This window comes from Phacochoerus africanus, chromosome 2 (assembly GCF_016906955.1).
Source record: "Phacochoerus africanus isolate WHEZ1 chromosome 2, ROS_Pafr_v1, whole genome shotgun sequence".
NCBI lineage: Eukaryota > Metazoa > Chordata > Mammalia > Artiodactyla > Suidae > Phacochoerus > Phacochoerus africanus.
In genome coordinates, this window is record NC_062545.1 from 238,357,262 (window position 1) to 238,372,675 (window position 15,414).

Sequence of the window (15,414 nt, forward strand, 5' to 3'; positions counted from 1 at the left end):
GATGGGTTCAGTGAAGCAAACGGGACCCCTGATCCCCAGTTAGAGGGGCAGGGGAGGGGAAATTGAGGTCCAGAGCATGGGGTTTGGGGTTGTGAGGTGTCACAGAAACATTACTGAGGCTCATTCCTGTGTCCTGCCTGTGCTCCCCTTTCATGCATCCCAGACCCACTTTGGCAGAGCTGGGCTCCAAACACCCACCCTCATCCTCTCCCTTGATTTGCCCCACATTCCTCACCTCACTTCCCAGTCCGGAGGCTTTCTGTGTGTAGTCAGAGCTTTTTTGTGCTGAGCTGTCTATGGAGTATCTCCCCAGTCATTGCTTCTCGGGAGGAAGGGGGGTGTTCTAGCAATGGGGTTCATCCTGGCATTCCCCGCAGGTATGGGTTCCCAGAAAAGGGTCCCTGATTTGGTGGGACTTTTCTCTCCGTCAGTTTGGGGGTTGGGGGGATGGGCCCAGCTCCCCTCCTGCTGTAGTCCTAGACAGCTGCCAAGAATCCCACATACAGGGAAGTTCTCGATCCAAAGCTCTTCCTGGGAATGTGGCAATCCTTGGGAGGATGCAGAAAATCTGGGACCAAACTGATTCTCTTATGTAAACACCCCTCGACTCTCGACTCTCGCTTCGCAGCCTTTCCCCCTCCACCCTTTTTGCCCTACTGACAGTCAGCCCCTTCCTCGTCCCATCCTACCCTCTGGCCACTCATGGCAACCTCTGTGTTCTAATATCTGAGCTGGACCCAGCAAGCTGAGTCCAGGAGGCAGAAGCTCTGGGACAGGCTGGACTGGGGTGAGGGACACCCCTGCTTGTGCTCCTCTGGAACAGCCTGGAGCACTGACTGTTCGTGCACCTTGTCAAGGGTCAGGGGTCGGGCAAGCAAAGGTCTTGCACAGGGATGAAGTTGGGCCAGAGCTTCTCAGAGGGGAGGCAAAGAAACAGGGCAGGGCTGGGTTCTGAATGGGCAGACTGAAACAGCCAAGGTTTTGATATCTCCTTGCTTTGATTTTGGTTCCTCTCTTACTTCCCTAGTAAAGTTCTTCCTTTTAAAAAGTCCCTACTTTGTCCCTTTACACCCAGCCCCACTGAAAAAAGGGCATTTGTAGGGGAAAACCAGGGACAGAGAGGCCTGTCTGATGGAGAGGAAACAGTGGGGGAGGAGGGCCTGCTGAGCAGTGGTGTTGAGGTGCTCCCTAAAGTTCTTTTACCAGGATGTGGCCCCCCAAAGGGTTCACTGGGGTAAGAGCCTGGAACAAGACCAGGTATGGAGCGGGGGAAAAAGGCCACCCCTGGCAGGTGACATCCGCCCCCTGAGACCCGGGGCCCGCTGCAGCTGTGGGCAGGAAAAAGGAAGGAGAAAGAGTTCCTCACCACACACTAACTGCTTGTGGTGTACAGTTAGTGGGGTGTGGAGGGGCGCTGTGAGGGGCCTATGAGTCTGTCGAGAGTTCTGCCTAACAGCGTTACCCGGCCCACTCCAGAAGAAGTTCCCACTGACACAGACGCCCACATTTGTCACCTGAGAAATGTGTCCGAGGGAGAGGCAGATGTCCACATGTTTGTGAGGCTGCTGGCATACACACGCATCCCCAGATCTCCACAGTCTGTGTGAGGCCAGCCTCTCTACCCAAGCCTGTCTGGAGGGTCAGACACAGAAGGGATTTTGTGACCTGAAGGGGACGAGTGACCGCTGCGGGTTTTTTCCCACAGTGGGAAATGACAGGCCATTTTCAGAAGTCCTAAAATGTCATGGGAAGGGAGATCCCTTCATGGCTCAGTAACCCGAGGATGTGGGTTGGATCCCTGGCCTCATTTAGTGGGTTAAGGATCCGGCACTGCTGTGAGCTGTGGTTTGGTGAGACACAGCTCAGATGCCGCGTTGCTATGGCTGTGGTGTAGGCCGACTGCTATAGCTCCGATTCGACCCCTAGCCTGGGAATTTCCATATACTGCGAGTGTGACAACCTCCCCCCCCAAAAAAGTAGGTCCTGGGGACAGATTCTACAAATATTTCCTTTTTAAGACTCACTGTTTCCTTGGGTGTCCCTGCAGCTGTTAACATCCCTGCTTGATTGAAGTTTCCAACAACCCAGTCCCCTCCCCCAGATAAGGACGGTGGTGTGTGTTGGGGACTCCCTGGGGGCCTCTGGGGGCCTGTGAGAGTAAGTGGGAGTGTATAGAGCAGCTGGTGGCAGGGGTGGGTGGGGACCATCAGAAACTTGCATCTGTGGTGCACAGTGCATGGGGGAGGGGACAGCATGTGTGTAAATCAATTGCAGGGACACTTGGAGGAATTCGATAAATTGGAGATGATGTCCCAGTTTTCAGAACCAATACACACCAGGGCCTAGATTAGATGCCAGGTAGAATGCCCAAACCAAGCTTCCAGTATGCACTCAAAAGAAGTATCAGCAGGCATGCTGCCTAACTGAACCCTTGGTGAGGCTTCAGAAGGGAGAATGCCCAGATGGGAATGGATGAGCTAAACTGCAAGCCCACATGCCTTGGATGTCTTAGGCCAGCTGGGCCTGTGTTTCTGTCCTCTTTAGCTCTTTTGCTGCTGGTTACACATCTCCAGACATTCTGCATCCCCTCGGTCCTAGACTGTTGTGTAGCCTTCCTTCATGAACAGGGTATGAGAGCAGAGTCTGCCTCCTTTCCCGTGTGTATCTCATGGGGTCTTTGCAACACTGACACTCAAATTTCCTTTCAAGGCTGGTCATCAGAAAGGACACTTGTCACTCTGAGCCACACCTTACCTGCCCACATATCAGGAATGCCTGGGAGTTTCTCAGAGCTGAGGGGCTGGTGCTGTACATTTCAGCTTTTCCAGGATCATAATTTCAGCTTAGATCCTAGAGGAAAAATACCAAAGCCCATTTCTTGTCTCTCCTGACCCCTTCATGATTATTTCAGAGAGTGAGTGTTTTTTTTTTTTTTTTTTCCCCAGTCACCCCTGCAGCATATGGAAGTTCCTGGGCCAGGGATTGAATCTGAGCCAGAGCTATGACCTACACCACAGCCATGGCAGCGCTGGATCCTTAACCCACTGTGCCAGGCCAGGGATTGAACCAGTGCCTCCACAGAGACAAGCTGGATCATTAACCTGCTGCACCACAGTGAGAACTCCAGGGAGTAGATTCTTAAAGTAGACAAGAGGAGGCAGCCCAGCTCTGAGGGCATCGGGAAACAGTTTACTCTGTGGGAAGGGGCTGATCTATATAAACATTAGTGAAGTCCAGCCAACATCAGGAGGTCAAGGAAGTCTCTCAAACTCTAAAAGTTCTGTCCATCTTCATCACCTTTATTTTTTTCTTTTTAGGGCCACGCCTGCAGTATATAGGAGTTCCAGGCTAGGGGTTGAATTAGAGCTGCAGCTGCCAGCCTACATCACAGCCACAGCTACGCCAGATCCAAGCCATGTCTATGACCTACAACCACAACTCATGAGCAAGGCCAAGGATCAAACCTGCATCCTCATGGATACTAGTCGGGTTCTTAACCTGCTGAGGAACAACGGGAACTCCTCATCTTCATCACTTTAAGCCACTGGCTCCTCCAGGAGGACCTATCTGCAGACAGGGTGTGACAGAATAAAGGCCTCCCCTAAATGTTCATAATCTAATTCCCGGAACCTGTGAATAGGTTATGTTACTTGACAAAATTATAGATTTGATAAGTTAAGGCACTTTAGCTGGGGAGAGCATCATGTTTTATCCCCGGAAGCCAACCTAATCACATGGGTCCTTGAAAGGAAGACAATTTCAGGGCCATGGGCAGAAAGAGAATTGGCCATGGAAGAAGGGACAGAGAGGTGTGATGTGAGAACTCCACCCCCAGATACTGGTTCTGGAGGCAGAGGAAGAGACCATGAGCCAAGGAATGCAGGCAGCCTCTCAGAACTCGAAGAGGCCAGGAAACAGATCCTCCCCTAGAGTCTCCAAAAAGGAACCAGCCCTGCCCACATCTTGACTTTAGTCCAGTGAGATCTATGTCAGACTTCTTACCAACAGCACTGTAAGGTAAGAAACGTATTTTTTAAGCCACTAAGTTTGTGGTAATTTGTTACAGCAGCAATAGAATAGGTTTCCTGACCTGTGGAAGAAGCATGATGTGATGGAAAAAACATGGCACAGTAAGAGAAGCCAGCCCTGGGAGCTCTTAGTGGCTCAGCAGGTTAAGGATCCAGTGTTATCACTGCAGTGGCTTGCATTGCTGCTGTGCCATGGGTTCAATCCCTGGACTAGGAATTTCCACACGCCATGGGTGCAGCCCTGTCTTCCTCCCAAAAAAAAAGATAAAAAAAAAAAAAGAGGGAGAAGCAGCCAGCCCTGCCACAATATGTGACTTTAGGCAGATCGCAGTTTCCTATCTGTAAAATATGTGATTGTCTACATCTGACATCAGTCAAGGGGGGGCATAGCTGGAGATACAGTAGGTGTTAATTTTAGCAAAAGCATTGGTAAAATCTGCTGAAATAGCTTCAAAGTCAGTAATGAGAACTGTGGGCCACCTGACAGCACTCTCAAGGGGATTTGCAGCTCTTTGATCACTGAAGCCAGAATGCCAATAGTTGTCCAGGGACTGCCTCAGGCCTCTTCTTGGCCCTGTGTGACGCAGAAGGGGCATTCATATATGCCGATGGTGCAGAGCTCTGAAGAAAAGCAGAGATTTCCCATTGTGGCTCAGCAGGTTAAGGACTCAATGTAATCTCCATGAGGATATGGGTTTGATCCCTGGCCTCGTTCAGTGGGCTGAAGATCTGGCATTGCCATAGCTATGGTATAGGTTGCAGATACAGCTTGGATCCTGTGTGGCTGTGGCTGTGGTCCTTTCGATCCCTAGCCCAGGCACTTCCAGATGCTGCAGGTATGGCCATAAAAAGAAAAAAAAAAAGCAAACTCATGATTCAGATGTTGCAGCAGAGCAAAATGATGGCTCCCATCACAAAATGAACTGTAGTAAAGATAAATAATAACAGCTAGCATTTATTGAAAAATGAAACTTTGGGCTCAAAAAATATACTACATCAGCATAGGCTTCACAATAGTTTATGCATAAGTATTTGAGGGGAGAGGCAGCTATTCGTTGTTTGGAGCTTGAAGGGATCTTAGTGTGTTCAACCCACTTACTTTACAAATTAGGAAACTGTGCTCAGTAGGCTATAAGTTCATTATGATTTAACCATATGACTAGCTGGGCTGGTGACAAAAGGCTGCCCTGTAGGACTACAACTACTTTACCAAATATGCCAAACATTGTGCTAACCATACCTACAGCCTCTTTTCAGAGCAGCAAACCCCTGATGATGAGGCAGCCATAGACCCCAAAAATTGTGTTAAGCAGCACCTCCTACCCCTATGAACTGAGCTGATTGAGAATACCAAGTGGTCAGTGGACTTGAGGCTGGCCCGTCCAGAGACCAGCCAGTGGCCTCTGGAGTGGCCTGGCCTGGAAATCAGGGAGGATGTGGGCTTATCAAATTGTCGGTCTCAGGAATGGAAGTGGGAAGACACAGAGGTGAGCCCTCAGCTAGCAATAGAAGCCAAAGGTGAAAGAATGCAGAGAGAAGAGTTTACGTGGTGCCACAGGGTCCTCCACCCTAAGCAGCTGTGCCTTGCTCCTTCTCTCTCTCGCCCCCTTAGAGCAGAGTGATTCTCCTGGCAGGGGTGACCCCAGCTTGATTATCATGAGGAGATAGGAGGAATGGATCTGCATGCAGGAGATTCGTGGGTGCCCCTTGGTGCTCTGTGCCTGGTGATACATTATCAATAAATGCGCAGTGGTGGCCACCGCAGCCTGAAAAGGGCACAGTCATCAGGGCTCAGACTTCTTGCAAATGAAGTCCTGGGTTACCCACCAGACAAGCCACCTAGGCCAGCATCAAGTGTTGCTTGAGTGTCAGGGGGCATCCTGAATGGATGCGATGGAGGAAGCTGAGGGATCTCAGCTGCAGCCTTAGCACCAAGCACAGCACTGTAGCTTGTCCCACTAGCCTTCCTCCTGTAAGTTTTTCTTCCTTTTCCTCCCCTTCCCACTTTTAAGAAATTGTGACCTTGGGGAAGTGACAGAGTGACTTTAAGGAGGGGCCTGTGTGGAGCTGAGCAATGCGGGGGAAGGCACGCAGAACCTCAGCCATCCTTGTTCCCCCAGGCCTTTCCACTTGGTGAGCTCCAGCCTGGCTTCCAACTGCCAGCATCTGCTTTTCTTCAGCAGGCGGTGAGAGAAAGTGCTGGAAATCAGTGCCTCCCCACAGAGCAGTTCTCAACTGATGACTGGTGGGAACTGGTATATACCCTAGCAACTTCACTCTGGGGGACTAACTCAGAGGGCACATGGTCTACACTGGCTCTCAGCGTTACCCAATGGCGCTGAGCCCAGTTTTCCACCACGGACATAAAGTGGTATCTCCTTGTTATTTTAAATTGCATATCCCTGACTCCTAGTGAATCTGAACATATTTTCATGTTTGTTAGCTAGTTGGATTTGCTCTTCTATTGATGTTAGATCCTCTGTATTTTTTCTCCCTCCAGAATTTTATTTTGAAAATTTCAAGCCTAAAGGAAAGTTGAAAGAATACAGTGAATTCTTATATGTCCTTCATCTAGCATGTCAGTCAAGCCTCAAACCATTCTTACCACATAAAGAAATGACAATTGTGTGACTGATAGGGGTGTTAACCATGGTGGTAAGCATATTGCAATATACAAATGTATCAAAACAACACATTGTACACCTTTCACCTACGCAATGTTATATGTAAGTTCTATCTCAAAAAAGACTCAGAAAAGCAGACCATTAGGGTACACATATAGATATACATACACACTTTTTTTTTTTTTCAGTTAAGAAATTTTTTTTTTTTTTCAGTTAAGAAATTTGTTTCCTGTCATGGCTCAGCGGAAACGAATCTGACTAGCATCCATGAGAATCCAGGTTCGATCCCTGGCCTCACTCAGTGAGTTAAGGATCCCACGTTGCCATGAATTGTGGGGTAAGTTGAAGACATGGCTCGGATCTGGCATTGCTATGGCTGTGGTGTAGGCCAGCAGCTATAGCTCCACTTGGACCCCTCGCCTGGGAACCTCCATATGCCATGGGAGTAACCCTAAAAAGACCCCCCCCAAAAAAAAAGAGAGAGAGAGAGAGAGATTTGTTACAGGACAATTGCTCTTACCCAATCAATGCAATTATAAGAGCTAGTCCGTGAAAGGTGGTCATCTTTACTTCTAATGCTGGAGCTTGGAGTCTGCAGGGAGGCAAGGTGGATGGATAGTAGGGCAGAAGGGATAAGCCAGAACCCATGAAGACTGCCTGGAAATTGAGTCAGTCTCTTGCTACCTCCAGCTTCGATGCCCTGAGTGTCCTGCAAGAGCAGCTTTGCTCTCCCCCACCAGGCGCCACTGCTCTAAAACGCAAGCCCCACTGGTACAGTGTCCCAGCCCAGCGTCGGCTCTCGGTAAGAACAGCTGCCTGTCCCAGGACCATTTCTTATATTATTCTTACTTGTCCCAAAGAGTTGAACCGCCTTGTCCTCATATGTACAAACACCTAGTTTGGATTCCTGTTTACTTATTGATATGATTAATTGGCCTTAGAGCACATTCTGGTATTTGGTAAGGCACATTTCTCTTGCCTTTTTTTTTTTAAATTGGGAGTTCCCTTGTGGCACATATTGGTGATGTCACTGCAGCAGCTGGGGTCCCTGCTGTGGTGCAGGTTTGTTCTCTGGCCTGGGAACTTCCACATGCCATGGGTGTGGCCAATATGTATATATAAATACACAAATATATATAAATATATGTATACACAAATATATATGTATATTTGTCCTTGACTATTCTTTGAAAAACAAATTGCAATTATCTTGATGGTCTACATAAATTTGGGGAGTAACGATATTTTTTCTGATATTTTGTTTTCCCAGTATGGTGGATTTTCTACTTGTCCCAATCTTGCTTTATATCTTTTAATTATATTGTATAACTTTCTTCATATGAGTATAGTACTAGATGTTCTTGACTAAATTTACATACTATAAAACTTCCAGTTATAAAAAAAAAATAAGTCCTAGGGGATTTAATGTTCAGCATGGTGACTATAGCTAATAATACTGAATTGTATATTTGAAAGTTACTAGGAGAGTAGATCTTAAAAGTTCTTACCACAAGGGAAAAAAATTTAACTGTGCAGTGATGGATGTTAACTAGAGGTACTGTGATTACTTTGCAAAATATGCAAACACTGACTCATATTGTACACCTGAAACTAATAATATGTCAATTATATCTCAATTTTTACAAAATGACATACCATAGCATGGAGGTTTCAAACAGCTAATGATCTGGGGTAAATCACTCTATTCCTCAGTGTTCTTTTCTGCAAAATAAGAATGATAATAGTAATCCATCCGAAGAGGGTGTTGGAGGATTGCACAGAATAGTGCATGGCATTATGGTGACTGTTAACAGTTATTATCCTAAGAATTTTATAATTTTCTAAATATAAATTGAATATTTTTCCTATTCTCAATATGAGATGCCTATTGCTGGAATAGGAAAAAAAGCAGTTTATTTTCATTATATTTATCTTACGTCCAGTCAACTTTCCAAATGGTAATATCTTTTTGTTTGTTTGTTTGTTTTTGTCTTTTTAGGCCTGGAAGTTCCCAGGCTAGGGATCGAACCAGAGCTACAGCTGCTGGCCTACGCCACAGCCACAGCAACTCAGGATCCGAGCCACATCTGCAACCTACACCACAATTCATGGCAACATGGGATCCTTAACTCGCTGGATGAGGCCAGGGGTCGAACCTGCATCCCCATGGATGCTAGTCAAATTCGTTTCCACTGAGCCACGATAGGAACTCCCAAATTATAATGTCCTTTTACTTGAGTTTTTTTTACTAAAGTCTTGAATTTTTTGATATGATCATATCAGCAAAACATATAGCTATATAATTTTTCAGATAATATAACAATTCCCCTTCTTGTCTTACTCCATTTGGTAAAACTTCCAAGATATGTTAAATAATAAGGAAAATACCAGGCATTCTATCTAAATTTTTCTTTTTATAAAGTGCTTTAGTGTTTGACTATTGAGAACAGTATTTGCTGTTAGGGTTTAGTAAAAAGTCCTAATTGTATTTAAACAGTTTTCTTCTTTTTTACATAGTTTTTATGAGGAATGATATTGTTATGGTCACTCTATATATTAAATATGGGAGTCTTATTCTATAGTCTCAACTACTTTATTTATTTATTTATTTATTGTCTTTTCTAGGGCCGCTCCGGTGGCATATGGAGGTTCGCAGGCTAGGGATCTAAGTGGAGCTGTAGCCACCGGCCTATGCCAGAGCCACAGCACCACGGGATGTGAGCCGAGTCTGCAACCTACACCACAAGCTCATGGCAACGCCGGATCCTATGCCCACTGAACAAGGACAGGGATCGAACCCCCGACTTCATGGTTCCTAGTTGGATTTGTTAACCACTGGGCCACGACGGGAACTCCAGTCTTGACTACTTTAAATGGCATGGAAATTACTCTTGAAGTTTAGATAGAGCTCAGCTATGGCACTATTTGAAAACAGTCTTTTCTAAAAGTAGATCCCTGGGGTTCCCGTCGTGGCGCAGCAGAAACGGATCCGACTAGGAACCATGAGGTTGCAGGTTTGATCCCTAGCCTCGCTCAGTGGGTTAAGGATCTGGTATTGCCGTGAGCTGTGGTGTAGGTCGAAGACATGGCTTGGATCTGGTGTTGCCGTGGCTGTGGCGTAGGCTGGCAGCTGTAGCTCCAATTGGACCACTAGCCTGGGAACTTCCATATGCTGTGGATGCGGCCCTAAAAAAAGGACAATAGACCAAAAAAAAAAAAAATTTAAAAAAAGAGTAGATCCCTGATCACCTTTCTGGTCCAGTTTTCTCTAAGATGACTTGAGCTATTCAAACTTTCCTCTTTTGGGGGGGTCAATTTAGATCATTTATATTTTTTTCCTGAAATGTATCCATTTCCTCTAAATTTTAAAATTGGTTGCCAAGGAATTTTAAGTTGTGCTTTTAAAAAATTTTCTTTTTTGGCCATACCTACAGCATATGGAAGTTCCCTGGCCAGGGCCTGAATCTACAAGCCAGAGCTTCGACTTGTGCCACAGCTGTAGCAATACTGTATCCTGTTCCCCACAGTGGGAACTCCAACTCAGACTTTCTTCATAATCCTTTTATACTCTCTTCTATCTGTAATAATGTTTTCTTTCTCATAACTAATCTTTTCTATTTTTACTCTCTTTTTTCTCCTTACTTGGGCTTGCAAGAAGTTTCCCTATTTTATTAGCCCTTTAAAGAACTTTTTTTAAAAGTATATTTTTTAGTATTTTTCATTCTATATATTATAGTATGATTTAATATATATCATAATATATATATATTCCATTCCATTCACATCAGCTTTTGTTATTTCATAATTAATTTTTGGTTTCTTTTCTTGTTCTTTTTATTTATTTTTTTATTTTTGCTTTTTAGGGCCACACTCACAGCATATGGAGGTTCCCAGGCTAGGGGTCTAATCGGAGGTACAGCTGCTGGCCTAAGCCACAGCCACAGCAACGCCAGATCCTAGCCACATCTGCAACCTACACCACAGCTCACGGCAATGCTGTATCCTTAACCCACTGAGCAAGGCCAGGGATCAAACCTGCAACCTCATGATTTCTAGTCAGATTTACTTTTTATAATTTTTTGAAGAAAATATTCCCTTTATTTTTTCAGGGATATAAAATATGATACAAGGTAATTGAGAAGGTTTCTGGCATTACGCTATTTTCTCATTCAGCATTTAAGTTTTGCGAACACAGTAAGTTTGCTCTTTTTATTTTATTTTTGTCTTTCTAGGGTCAAACCTGTGGCATATGGAAGTTCCCAGGCTAGGGGCTGAATCAGAGCTGTAGCTGCAGGCCCAAGCCACAGCCACATCAACTCGGGAACCAAGGCAGGTTTTCAACCTACACCACAGCTCAGGGCCACACTGGTTCCTTAACCCACTGATGGAGGCCCGGGATCAAACCCGAGTCTTCATGCATCCTAGTTGGATCTGTTACTGCTGAGCCACAATGGGAACTCCAATTTTGTTCTTTTTAAAAGCCAGTTTTACTGTATTGCAATTTTTATAATTACATTTTTTATATACATTAAATTTTTTTTATCAGTTTTAAGTGTACAATCCTATGAGTTTTGCCAAATGTATTTGGCCATGTAACCAACACCACAATCAAGATGCATCACCCCAAAAGTTCTCTCCTACCCCTTTGTTAGCAGTCCCCACACCAATTTCAGCTTTAAACTTGAATTCCCTTTGTTGAATATCAGCATTACCACTGCTTTCTTATCTGCCTAGTATCCTTTTCCCACACCTTTATTTTGAAAGTTTCTTTATCACTTTAGTTGTGTTTTGTTTGTTTTTTTGGCCATGCCCCTCCCTCTGCATGTGGAAATTCCTGGGCCAGGGATCAAACCCAAGCCACAGCAACAACCCAAGCCACTGCAGTGAGGATACTGGATTCCCAACCTGCTGCACCGCAAGAGAACACCTTAAGTGAATATATTTTTATTTTTTATTTTGTTTTATTTTGTTGTCTTTTTGCCCTTTCTAGGGCTGCTCCCGCAGCATATGGAGGTTCCCAGGCTAGGCGTCGATTCGGAGCTGTAGCCGCTGGCCTACACCCACAGCCACAGCAACGCGAGATCCAAGCCGTGTCTGCAACCTACACCACAGCTCATGGCAACACCGGATCCTTAACCCACTGAGCGAGGCCAGGGATCAAACCCACAATCTCATGGTTCCTAGTCGGATTCATTAACCACTGAGCCATGACGGGAACTCCTTAAGTGCATATTAAGAAAAATAATAGGGGCCAGAATTTGATTTATAACAAAGTCTAACAGCCTTCTAATGGAAGAATTCAGGCCAATCATATTTACTGTAATAAATGATGTATTTGATTATTATTTCCATCTTTTTCTTAAATTTCTTAACATTATTTGAACTCTTCTTTACCTTTGCTGGATTGAATGAATGACTGCTCATCCCACTTCCTCCCTTGTTATTTGGAGGTTATCGTTCTATTTGTAGTTACCATTACTTGCCCTCCTCTCTTAAATAAAGCACATGTGGCTCTTCTAGTGTGTGAAAACAGAACAGCTATTTCCTTCATACTCTTATCTTCCACTTCCTCCACACCCCAATAATATATGGCCTTTAGGTCATTTTCGCTCCCCCTCCCCCTCCCATTTCTGCCTCCCAACCCCTCTCCCCTTAGGTCCTGGAACACAAACCTTCCCCTATCCCCACCTCTAGAGTTTTATTGCGATCATTTAGTCTTTATTAGAATTTCCCTCGCAGTGTTCCATCTGTTTCAAGAGTCCTTATTTAGCATTTTTATTACATGTTATAAATACATAGAGGTGTAGATATAAATATATAGATCATGGTTCGTTGCTCCCCACTGCTTTCTTTCCTCTTCTCGTCATCTTCTCCATCTTAAAATCTCTGTTCCGATTCATTTTTTATTTCATTAGAGTCTTCAGAGTATTTCTCAGGTGAGTGATTTTTGCGAATCTTCAGATATCTTCCTTCCTTGCCTGGTTCTGGGTTGCAGACCTTTTAACAGTGTAAGAGAGTTTTGCTGTCTTTTAACTTTCGGGGTACCAGATAGGAAGAAAGAACTTTCTTTCTGACTGAAAATGTGTAAGATTTCCCATATCCTTTAAAGCAGAGGAATTTTAACCTGTATATGGCTAGGTATGTGTTTTTTTGTTCTAGTTTTACTAAGATATAATTGACATGCAGCACTTATAACTTTAAGGTGTATAGCATAATAATTTGACTTACAGCATGAAATGATTATTGCAACAAGTTTAGGGACCATCATCTCATAAAAATATGAAATTTAAAAAATAGAAAAAATGTTTTTCTTGTGATGAGAACTTAAGATTTACTCTCAACAACTTTCAAAGATTAACATACAGCAGTGTTAATTATATTTATCATGTTATGTACATTACATTTCTAGTATTTATTTGTCTAAAAACTGGAATTTTGTGCCTTTCGACTGCCTTGATAAATGTGTGTTTTTTTCTGTCAATCCAATTTGTAACACATTCTTCAGCTCAGGGAAATTTCATCTATTACTTAATTATGACCTCTCTTGTTCCTTTTTTCCAGGAACTCTTAGAATTTGCAGTTAAGTCTCCTGGGTGTGTTCCAGTTTCCTATCTTTCACCACATGATTTACATCTGCATATTTTTGTTACCTGTTTTGAGATACTTCATCTGTTTATTTATTTATTTATTTTTGTCTTTTTTTTTTTTAAGGGCTGCACCCGCAGCATATGGAGGTTCCCAGGCTAGGGGTCCAAGGGGTCCAGTTGGAGCTGTTGCTGCCAGGCTACATCACAGCCACAGCAACGCCAGATCTGAGCCATGTCTGCTACCTACACCACAGCTCATGGAAACACCAGATCCTTAACCCACTGAGTGAGGCCAGGGATCGAACCTGCAACCTCATGGTTCCTAGTCAGATTCGTTTCCGCTGTGCCAGGACAGGAACTCCCTGTTTGTTTATTGAAGTAAGTTGATTTACAATGTCATGTTAATTTCTGCTGTACAAGATATTTCATTTGATTTCTAGAACTGTTTTTGAGTTTTAGCAGTGTCTGTCCTCTCCTTTGATTTATCTATGGACATTTTTAGTTCAAATATCACATTTTTCGGTTCAGGGAAATCTTTTGTGTTTGACCTTCACACCTATCTCCTCCCAGCTCTCATTTTTTTTCAGTCAGAGGTTCATCTGTTTCCTTCAGCAGGCCTCTCTGCCCTCTGGTTTGTCTGCACTCTCTCACCTTCAAGAACTGAGAAAGTTAATCCACCATTAGTTTTTTGGAGAGTGAGGGAAATTCAGCGAAACCATGCATTGTTCTTAGGAAGCAGGCCGTTTCTGGGACTTGCTGCCTTTCCCAAGGTCCTTGTTCTTGGCTCTGAGGCTATTCTTCAGAAACCTGTCTGTGGGGAATTATCTCAGCCAAGAGTTCAGAAGAGCCCACTTAAAGTTTATCACCTGTAGCTGGGAATTGCCAGAGGGGTGTGGAGGCTTCAGTAGGGTGCCACACGTCCAGAATCCCCTCAATCTGAGCAGTCTAAGTATTATTGACAGATACAGTGATATTTACCAAAAGGCTAAAAAACAGAAGCCATTAATAGTAGGTGCCTCTGGGAACTACAACTGAGTGTAGGAATGAGGTTGGAGCATAGCCTTTCACTTTGTTTTTTCTGCCTCAACTTTGGCACCTTTAACTTTTGGAGCCAGAAATTCTTTGTTGTGAGTGTCTGATCTGTGTGTTGTAGAATGTTTAGGTGCATCCCTGGCCTCTAACTACTATATACCAATGGCACTTCCTCTCCAGCTGTGACAGCCAAAAATGTCTCTGGATATTGCCAAATGTCCTGGGGTGGGGAGTGGAATGGAGAAGTCATGTATGGTTGAGAACCACTGTTTTGTTTTTCTTTTACCATGTCCTCACACTATGCCTATAATTAAAACATTTAACTGAAGTCATGAGACCAAGTAGGAAATATAATGTTGGAGTGAGGAAGCAGAAATGTGAAGCACGGAATATAAAGGGGTGGAAAAGCAAGTTAGCAAAGTGGGAAGCAATTTGCAACTAAGAGACAGAGAGGGAGTTCCAGCCGGCCCAGTGGGTTAAGGATCTTGTGTTGCTGAGGCTGTGGTTGTAGCTGCAGGGGCAGCTGAAAAAGAGAGAGAAAAAAAAAAAGGAGGCATAATATCTGAGTCACAAGACTACAGGAGCAGGAGTGTGAAGAACCACATCCTCCTGTTACCGAGGTCCCCTTTGTTGTATTCTTTGCCAACAAAGGCCCTGTAGATTTAGTATTCAATAAAGAGATGGGTCCCCACTATTTGTTGCTGCTACTATATTCATTTCACTTTAAGAGAGACTCTGGACAGGCGTTCCCGTTGTGGTGCAGTGGAAGCGAATCTGACTAGGAACCATGAGGTCGTGGATTCAATTCCTGGCCTTGCTCAGTGGGCTAAGGATCTGGTGTTGCCATGAGCTGTGGTGTAGGTCACAGATGTGGCTCATATCCTGAGTTGCTGCGCCTATGGCAGGGCCAGCAGCTACAGCTCCAACTTGACCCCTAACCTGGGAACCTCCATATGTCCCAAGTGCAGCCCTAAAAAGACAAAAGACCAAAAAGAAAAAAAAAAAAATTGGAAAAAAAAAATTTGGTAAGGTAGTGAGCTCCCTGTCTCTGGGAGTGTTTAAGAAGCTCATGGTGGTTCCTGCAGTGGGTATAAGTTTGGGTCAGATCTGTCAGCTTCCTTCCAGCTATTCTATGCTAGAAAT